This window comes from Oncorhynchus kisutch, linkage group LG3 (genome assembly GCF_002021735.2).
Source record: "Oncorhynchus kisutch isolate 150728-3 linkage group LG3, Okis_V2, whole genome shotgun sequence".
NCBI lineage: Eukaryota > Metazoa > Chordata > Actinopteri > Salmoniformes > Salmonidae > Oncorhynchus > Oncorhynchus kisutch.
Genome location: NC_034176.2, coordinates 4,634,300 through 4,645,423, shown reverse-complemented (window position 1 = coordinate 4,645,423; position 11,124 = coordinate 4,634,300). Strand labels below are relative to the sequence as shown.

At 42.9% G+C, this 11,124-nt stretch overlaps 1 protein-coding gene across 1 annotated transcript in view; it reads right to left on the bottom strand.

Moving 5' to 3' along the window:
• Positions 1 to 9,000, bottom strand: part of LOC109882476 (ras-GEF domain-containing family member 1B-A-like) — a gene marked incomplete in the record, with an annotated part of 52,801 nt that extends 43,801 nt beyond the window's left edge. Inside the window, 1 exon segment of the mRNA XM_031816640.1 lies at positions 8,737 to 9,000.
• Positions 9,001 to 11,124: the final 2,124 nt, after the last annotated feature.

The window sequence follows — 11,124 nt, the reverse complement described above, 5'->3', positions numbered from 1 at the left end:
AAAAGACGCCGTTGCCTCTATTCAGGAAGTGTATTTATGTCGTTCCACTGCACGAGTGCCAGGGAAGGAGAGGGGTGTGTGATGGGTGTGTCGTAGACACAAGCCATAGATGGGATTTATCATTCTCCACCCCCTGCACACACACACAACTCCCGCATCCGTACACACACGCACGCACACACGCACGCACGCACACAACTCCCTCATCCGTACACACACAACTCCCTCATCCGTACACACACACACAACTCCCTCATCCGTACACACACACACACACACGCACAACTCCCTCATCCGTACACACACACACGCACACAACTCCCTCATCCGTACACACACACAACTCCCTCATCCGTACACACACACACGCACAACTCCCTCATCCGTACACACACACACACATCCCATCTCCTTGAGTGAGAACACACCATAGTGATTTACATCAGAATGGAGAGAGTAGCATCTGTTGCACCATGTGTCTCTCTGGCGGTAAGATGGAGATCATGAGACTATACGAGCCAACGTGTCAACGCCTCGGCTGAAACAAAGGCTAACTTTAGCACGCTGCTGTTTGGATTGTTTAAGCACTTGGTATGTGTGTGTGTGTGGTAGAGCAAAGCAACCATGAACAAAAGGAACAGATTGACACCAGATATATACGGACGGCTGGTTTAGATAGTAACTTCACTGACTGTGTGTTTCAAAAAAAATTTTTAAACACAACGATCATTCATTGACTAAAGTAACAAATATTTTTATATATTTATTTTATATATATAGTTAACACATTTACTACATGTTGACATCTTTATTTAACCAGGCAAATCCAAACTAATTCCTTCGCACAAATACAAACGACTGTCTGGTTTATAAATAGCAGTACGGTAATATCCATGACTTAAAAATAACCACTTGTTTCCTATCCTATGTTTACACCAATACCAATCTGTTCCCAGTCATTCCTTGGCACTACCCTCCGCCCAGTCATTATCACACGCCACCTGATGACATGAGTCGAGAGGCAAGTCTTAAAGAACTAGGGTACGCCACACGGAAACAACCGATTCAATTTCATTTTTTTTTTTTTTTTACCTTTATTTAACTAGGCAAGTCAGTTAAGAACAAATTCTGTAGAACACTGTAGAATCCCTCAATCATGTGTAGTACTAAATATAGAATGTTGTAGTATACTATAGTAAATACACTAGTATTTAGTATTTAGTAGTACTAGTATTCACTACTACAGAAATGTCCCCGATAACACTAGTCTGCGAAAAACATTTTAACTATAGTGAATACTACCCTGCCCATTCTCATCTCCCATATCGCAATTTGTGCCACCCACGAGTGAGAAACCTACTAAACCTACATGCCAAGTAGAGACATTATGTTCTGTGCATGTTATAGAAAAGAGCAGAAGCTCTCAGCCCCCCAGTCCTACCTCACTACCTCTCTATCTACCTCACCATCTCTCTATCTACCTAACTACCTCTCTCACTATCTACCTCACCATCTCTCTATCTACCTCACTACCTCTCTATCTACCTCACTATCTACCTCACTACCTACCTCTCTATCTCTCTATCTACCTCACTACCTCTCTCACTATCTACCTCTCTATCTACCTCACCATCTCTCTATCTACCTCACTACCTACCTCACCATCTCTCTATCTACCTCACTACCTACCTCACTACCTACGTCTCTATCTACCTAACTATCTACCTCACCATCTCTCTATCTACCTCACTACCTACCTCACTACCTACCTCACCATCTCTCTATCTACCTCACTACCTACCTCACTACCTACCTCTCTATCTACCTCACCATCTCTCTATCTACCTCACTACCTCTCTCACTATCTACCTCTCTATCTACCTAACTATCTACCTCACCATCTCTCTATCTACCTCACTACCTACCTCACTACCTACCTCACCATCTCTCTATCTACCTCACTACCTACCTCTCTATCTACCTCACTACCTACCTCACTATCTACCTCTCTATCTACCTCTCTATCTACCTCACTACCTCTCTCACTACCTACCTCTCTATCTACCTCTCTATCTACCTCTCTATCTACCTCACCATCTCTCTACCTCACTACCTACCTCACTACCTCTCTCACTACCTACCTCACTATCTACCTCACCATCTCTCTACCTACCTCACTATCTACCTCTCTATCTACCTCACCATCTCTCTATCTACCTCACTACCTCTCTCACTATCTACCTCTCTATCTACCTCACTACCTACCTCACCATCTCTCTATCTACCTCACTACCTACCTCACCATCTCTATATCTACCTCACTACCTACCTCACTACCTCTCTCACTATCTCACTATCTACCTCACTATATATCTATCCATCTCTCTATCTACCTCTCTATCTACCTAACTATCTCTCTATCTACCTCACTACTCTCTCACTACTTACCTCACCATCTCTCTATCTACCTCACTATCTACCTCACTACCTCTCTCACTACCTACCTCACCATATATCTACCTCACTACCTCTCTCACTATCTACCTCTCTATCTACCTCACTATCTCTCTATCTACCTCACTATATATCTATCTATCTCTCTATCTACCTCACTATCTCTCTCACTACCTACCTCACTATCTCTCTCTCTACCTACCTCACTATCTATCTCTCTACCTACCTCACTATCTCTCTCACTACCTCTCTCTACCTCACCATCTCTCTCTCTACCTACCTCACTATCTCTCTCTCTACCTACCTCACTATCTATCTCTCTCACTACCTCACTATCTCTCTCACTACCTACCTCACCATCTCTCTCTCTACCTACCTCACCATCTCTCTCTCTACCTACCTCACCATCTCTCTCTCTACCTACCTCACCATCTCTCTCTCTACCTACCTCACCATCTCTCTCTCTACCTACCTCACCATCTCTCTATCTACCTCTCTATCTACCTCTCTATCTACCTCACCATCTCTCTATCTACCTCACTACCTCTCTCACTATCTACCTCTCTATCTACCCCCCTATCTCTCTATCTACCTCACTATCTCTCTATCTACCTCACTATATATCTATCTATCTCTCTATCTACCTCACTATCTCTCTCACTACCTACCTCACTATCTCTCTCTCTACCTACCTCACTATCTATCTCTCTACCTACCTCACTATCTCTCTCACTACCTCTCTCTACCTCACCATCTCTCTCTCTACCTACCTCACTATCTCTCTCTCTACCTACCTCACTATCTATCTCTCTCACTACCTCACTATCTATCTCTCTCACTACCTCACTATCTCTCTCACTACCTACCTCACTATCTCTCTCTCTACCTACCTCACCATCTCTCTATCTACCTCTCTATCTACCTCTCTATCTACCTCACCATCTCTCTATCTACCTCACTACCTCTCTCACTACCTACCTCTCTATCTACCTCACCATCTCACTACCTACCTCACTACCTACCTCTCTATCTACCTCACCATCTCTCTATCTACCATCTACCTCACTATCTACCTCACCATCTCTCTATCTACCTCACTACCTACCTCACTACCTCTCTCACTACCTACCTCACTATCTACCTCACTATCTACCTCACCATCTCTCTACCTACCTCACTATCTACCTCACTACCTCTCTCACTATCTACCTCACTACCTACCTATCTACCTCACTACCTACCTCACCATCTCTCTATCTACCTCACTACCTACCTCACTATCTCTCTCTCTACCTACCTCACTATCTATCTCTCTACCTACCTCACTATCTCTCTCACTACCTCTCTCTACCTCACCATCTCTCTCTCTACCTACCTCACTATCTCTCTCTCTACCTACCTCACTATCTATCTCTCTACCTACCTCACTATCTCTCTCACTACCTCACTATCTATCTCTCTCTCTACCTCACCATCTCTCTATCTACCCCACTACCTCTCTCACTACCTACCTCTCTATCTACCTCACCATCTCACTACCTACCTCACTACCTACCTCTCTATCTACCTCACCATCTCTCTATCTACCATCTACCTCACTATCTACCTCACCATCTCTCTCTCTACCTACCTCACCATCTCTCTATCTACCTCACTACCTCTCTCACTACCTACCTCTCTATCTACCTCACCATCTCACTACCTACCTCACTACCTACCTCTCTATCTACCATCTACCTCACTATCTACCTCACCATCTCTCTATCTACCTCACTACCTCTCTCACTACCTACCTCACTATCTACCTCACTATCTACCGCACTACCTACCTATCTACCTCACTACCTACCTCACTATCTACCTCACCATCTCTCTATCTACCTCACTATCTACCTCTCTATCTCTCTATCTACCTCACTATATATCTATCCATCTCTCTACCTCACTACCTCTCTCACTATCTACCTCACTACCTATCTCACTATCTACCTCTCTATCTACCTCACTATCTCTCTCTCTCTATCTATCTACCTACCTACCTATCTATCTACCTACCTCACTACCTACCTACCTCACTATCTCTCTCTCTATCTATCTACCTCACTATCTCTCTCTCTATCTATCTACCTCACTATCTCTCTCTCTACCTACCTCACTATCTATCTCTCTACCTACCTCACTATCTCTCTCACTACCTCTCTCTACCTCACCATCTCTCTCTCTACCTACCTCACTATCTCTCTCTCTACCTACCTCACTATCTATCTCTCTCACTACCTCACTATCTATCTCTCTCACTACCTCACTATCTCTCTCACTACCTACCTCACTATCTCTCTCTCTACCTACCTCACCATCTCTCTATCTACCTCTCTATCTACCTCTCTATCTACCTCACCATCTCTCTATCTACCTCACTACCTCTCTCACTACCTACCTCTCTATCTACCTCACCATCTCACTACCTACCTCACTACCTACCTCTCTATCTACCTCACCATCTCTCTATCTACCATCTACCTCACTATCTACCTCACCATCTCTCTATCTACCTCACTACCTACCTCACTACCTCTCTCACTACCTACCTCACTATCTACCTCACTATCTACCTCACCATCTCTCTACCTACCTCACTATCTACCTCACTACCTCTCTCACTATCTACCTCACTACCTACCTATCTACCTCACTACCTACCTCACCATCTCTCTATCTACCTCACTACCTACCTCACTATCTCTCTCTCTACCTACCTCACTATCTATCTCTCTACCTACCTCACTATCTCTCTCACTACCTCTCTCTACCTCACCATCTCTCTCTCTACCTACCTCACTATCTCTCTCTCTACCTACCTCACTATCTATCTCTCTACCTACCTCACTATCTCTCTCACTACCTCACTATCTATCTCTCTCTCTACCTCACCATCTCTCTATCTACCCCACTACCTCTCTCACTACCTACCTCTCTATCTACCTCACCATCTCACTACCTACCTCACTACCTACCTCTCTATCTACCTCACCATCTCTCTATCTACCATCTACCTCACTATCTACCTCACCATCTCTCTCTCTACCTACCTCACCATCTCTCTATCTACCTCACTACCTCTCTCACTACCTACCTCTCTATCTACCTCACCATCTCACTACCTACCTCACTACCTACCTCTCTATCTACCATCTACCTCACTATCTACCTCACCATCTCTCTATCTACCTCACTACCTCTCTCACTACCTACCTCACTATCTACCTCACTATCTACCGCACTACCTACCTATCTACCTCACTACCTACCTCACTATCTACCTCACCATCTCTCTATCTACCTCACTATCTACCTCTCTATCTCTCTATCTACCTCACTATATATCTATCCATCTCTCTACCTCACTACCTCTCTCACTATCTACCTCACTACCTATCTCACTATCTACCTCTCTATCTACCTCACTATCTCTCTCTCTCTATCTATCTACCTACCTACCTATCTATCTACCTACCTCACTACCTACCTACCTCACTATCTCTCTCTCTATCTATCTACCTCACTATCTCTCTCTCTATCTATCTACCTCACTATCTCTCTCTCTACCTACCTCACTACCAACCTCACTATCTCTCTACCTACCTCACTATCTCTCTACCTACCTCACTATCTACCTACCTACCTCACTATCTATCTACCTACCTCACTACCTACCTACCTCACTATCTACCTCACTATCTACCTCACTATCTACCTCACTACCTCCAGGTCATGGAAAATGTGCTCTTTTTGTATTTCTCCAGTAGGTTTCCTGAAGGAAAAAGACCTCACCTCTATGTGAAAGATGATAGAACAAAAGCTACAGTAATTACTGCAGTATACACTACTATTTTTTTTACTCAGGTATTTATACTATAGTAAATTTCTGCAGACTTCAGTCACTGATGGTGAGACCATCAGTTATCCTGGGCTGTAAAACAGTACACAGGAAATGCTATTCCCACGCCTCAGGCCTGGGTGGAGTCATGCAGGGAGAGAGAGGTTTGGCCCTAAACAGAGAGTACACAGTGGCAGAATATCTGACCACTGTGACTGACCCAAAATGAATAAAAGTGTTGACTATGTACAAACTCAGTGAGCATAGCCTTGCTATTGAGAGGCAGCTGAAGGCAGACATGGCTCTCAAGAGAAGACAGGCTATGTGCACACTGTCCGCAAAATGAGGTGGAAACTGAGCTGCACTTCCTAACAACCTGCCAAATGTATGACCATGTTAATGCATCCCAATTCGGCTAGCCAAACCGCACATCCCCTTTTTTTTTTTAAAACGAGAAAAAAAAGTGGAAATAATATTTTGTCTATTATAAGACGCCATAGCCAGTATACACTTCCTCAACATAGTCTAAATTAATCTAAGATTACTCAAGAAATCTGTCATTCATTTTTGACGTTTTTGACAAAAGAGATCTTAGTTACCTCTAACTCTAACTAAGATGTTTGGTGCAGTGTTTTTCAATAATAAAAATAAATGGGGATTAAAACCAGTCTCTCGTTGAACGACAAAAAAAACTTTCTAGTAGAATCCTTACTGTTGACCAATCACCGATAAAAAGGGACGTAGTTTGCCCCCCATAAAGAAGAATGCTGTGTCGCCGAACAGTGAAAAACACCCGAAGTCCAACATGAACAAAAACGTCACAAAATGTCGTTATAATATATGCAAATGCCTTTAGAGACACATTCCCTTCAGATTATTACACAGAGACACAAAGAACACCAAAACAAATTCAATGTTGATTAACTCCCGTATCAGCCGAAATACCCGCGAGATCACAGCGAGATCACAACAGCAAGATTTGTGTAAAGGGAAACCGGTGAATTTTAATGTATGGGCTTTATTGGCATAGGAAACATATATGTTTATATTGCCAAAGCAAGTGAAATAGATCATAAACATGAAACAGTAAACGTTACGCTTACAAAGGTTCCCAGAATAATAAAGAGACATTTCTAAATGATTGGTGAACAGTAGGGATTCTCCAAGAAAGTGAAGAACAAAACACCAATGTAAAGGCCTTGGAAATGAAAGAGAGGAGAAGATATACAACACTGTATATAGACATAATGACATTTTGAAATGTCTTTATTATTCTGGGAACTTTTGTAAGCGTAACGTTTACTGTTTCATGTTTATTCATCTATTTCACTTGCTTTGGCAATATAAACATATGTTTCCCATGCCAATAAAGCCCATAAATTAAAATTGAAATTGAGAGAGGGAAGCGAGATGAGGGGGAGAGAATAGGGACGAGAAGGGGATTCTTGGAGGAGCCTAAATAAACACCCCCCACCGCCCTCCTCCTCCCTTAGTTAAACAATCTAAAGCATGAAGAATGCACTCACCTACAGCATTAAGAAATAGAATCGGAGATTAAGAACTAGATATCGTTGGTTCACCGGCTGAAGTCTGGGATGGGGGCTAAGGGAAACCTATATATATAGATTGATTTTTTTTAACTAAACCTTGTAGTTAAGAAAAGGCCATGGAAGGGACCCTGATGAGGAGGTAAATAAAAACAAACCACCTAGGTAGTAATGTAAACGATATCATGTTAGAAAACAGGTCCCGTTATAAAGTACATTCTGCGCTTTAGTGAGGAAAACACTCTTAAATACAGCAACAATAGCATCAACCTGTTTCCACATAGCCAGTCAATGCAGTAGACAGAAGAAGTGACTGTTGTGTGTTTTAGTCAAATCATACTAGCATAGCATACAACCTACCTAGGTCCCATGGGTTGACCAGTGGCTCCCAACAAGGGATACTAATTGAGAAGACTCAAGAGACCCTAGGTATACTAGAAAAATGCACAAGAGGGGGTACTTCATGGGTACTCTGGGCAGAGGGAAGAAATCAGTTGGTGGTACACTGAAAACCACTGGGTTTGACAACTATTTTTTTAATGTTCATTTATTAGGCTACAAATCTATTCCGTCTATTCATCAAAGCACAGAGAATGAATCAAAATAAACCCCTATAGCGCTTGAATCGCAACAAAACTCACAAGTCAGACCCCCCCCCCCCCCCCCCCCCCCCCAGAAGCAGCAACCTACACAGTAGACTGCACACATCGCCGTCCTCTCAGAGCGCACAGAACACCTAGGCATATTGTGATAGTCATTCAATACGGGTCGAAATTATTCTCAAACTAAACTCTAAAGCAAATGGATCAAATCCCAATATTTGCACCAAAGTAGACAATAAAAAGGAAAATATCTCACCTCAGAATAAGTAACTGCAGAATCCTTAATATATCTTTCCCACTAGAATAAAGCGAGCACTTTCTCCAACGAAACCTGTGAGCTTCTACTGATATTCAGCCGCAGGTTTCCTCTGTCCTTACATTCAGCATATTCACTTGCAAATCACGAGTAGAAGGAACGTTTGTTCACGGTTTTCACAAGGCTTGACCGAGTTCTTGGTATTACACACAATCATCCACAGTCATATTGCAGCGAGCCTGCGCAGCGGAGATCCTCACTCCAAAAGGGTTGACTTGTTTGAGCTGGAGAAACCGGGAAAGTCGACTAATGACTTGGCGATACCGCAGGCCAGCCAATCAGAGACGAGAAGGAGCTTGCAGGGGGACTCGCTCACTTGTCAATGGCCATGTTCGTTTCGCATAGCCCTGTGCCCCGGGTGTGAGGAATGTGTACATTTTAGACCTTTCCATTGGTCCTCAAGTGAACTCTTTACTCACCCGGGGCAATGGTCCATCTAAAACGAGCGCTCTTTTTTAATTCTACGCATCATGATATGCGATAATAAATGAGAAAATCCTTGAACACACGCATGTCATACCATTGTAGGGATCCAATAAGAAACTGTCGTGAATGGTGTCTCAAAGCAATGTTTTCTGGGGACTAAACAGTTGTGACATTCATTCATTGTTGAAATAATTTTATGTGAATATTGTTGAAACAAGCACCCGTAGGCCTATACGCAAAATATAGTTTAGTGTCATTTATCCAAACATGAATAACGAAGCATTTTAGGCACTTTTGTGTGTCCTAGCCTATGGGTTATTACTACCGTGCAAACTTGTTGGCAAATGTATTAAAAAAAGAAAACAGAAGCACCTCATTTACATAAGTATTCAGACCCTTTGCTATGAGACTCGAAATTCAACTCAGGTGCATCCTGTTTCCATTGATCATCCTTGAGATTTTTATACAATTTGATTGGAGTCCAACCTGTGGTAAATTCAAATGATTGGACATGATTTGGAAAGACACACACCTGTCTATATAAGGTCCCACAGCTGACAGTGCATGTCAGAGAAGAAAAACAATCTGTGAGGTTGAAGGAATTGTCCGTAGAGCTACGAGACAGGATTGTGTCGGGGCACAAGAAGGAGTTTGGATCCACCAAGACTCTTCCTAGAGATGGCCGCCCGGCCAAACTGAGCAATCCAGGGGAGAAGGGTCAGGGAGGTGACCAAGAACCTGATGGTCACTCTGATAGAGCTCTAGAGTTCCTCTGTGGAGATGAGAGAACCTTCCAGAGCTTGTAGCATCATTACCCAAGAAGACTTTTAGTTCAGTAATTCAACCATAAAAAAAACAAACCAAGCACACATAAAACCTAAAAGCCATTCATTCACATGTTAAGACCTTAAGTCTGCCACCACACTGGCACGTTGAGAACGGATACCAAGTTAGAAATGGGATGAATTCTTTTCTCATTGGTCAAGTGTGCGTGCTGCTTTTTTCTCATTGGTCAAGTGTGAGTGCTGCTTTTTTCTCATTGGTCAGTGTGCGTGCTGCTCTTTTCTCATTGGCCAAGTGTGCGTGCTGCTCTTTTCTCATTGGTCAATTGTGCGTGCTGCTAATTGGTCAGTGTGCATGCTGCCCTTTTCCCATTGGTCAGTGTGCGTGCTACTCTTTTCTCATTGGTCAAGTGTGCGTGCTGCTCTTTTCTCATTGGTCAGTGTGCGTGCTGCTCTTTTCTAATTGGCTAACATATCTGTCGGTCCGTCAAAAGTTACATTCATACAAACTTTTTTTGTCCGTGAAAATGGATGGACATTTTCTGGATAGGGTTGAATCATAATCTCTGCTGTCCACCAACGTATTTCTCCCATTGAGAGCTTTAGTCATTCGGGCGGCAGGGTAGCCTAGTGGTTAGAGCGTTGGGCTAGTGACCGGAAGGTTGCAAGTTAAAACCCCCGAGCTGACAAGGTACAAATCTGTCGTTCTGCCCTTGAACAGGCAGTTAACCCACTGTTCCTAGGCCGTCATTGAAAATAAGAATTTGTTCTTAACTGACTTGCCTGGTTAAATAAAGGTATAATAAATAATAAAATTCACATAAGTTGGTCCTCCTCACAACCACCAGGATCTGGCTGAACGTAAAGATGTACTCCAGAGATTGTTGAACTTTTCCTGTTGAAAAGCGATATCCCAAGTATAAATACAGTACAGTACACGCACTTAAAAGGGTAACAAACATTTTTCTAAGACAAATCGTTTAAAAGTAATTTAACTGCAAAGTTTAAGGAGTTGGTTTGATGGGAAGTTGTGATGTCATCAGCCTCTAACTAACCTGGACCGCCTATTGAGATGCGCCATTTGTTCAGTAGATCAGGTGTTAAATGACATGAAAAGGGA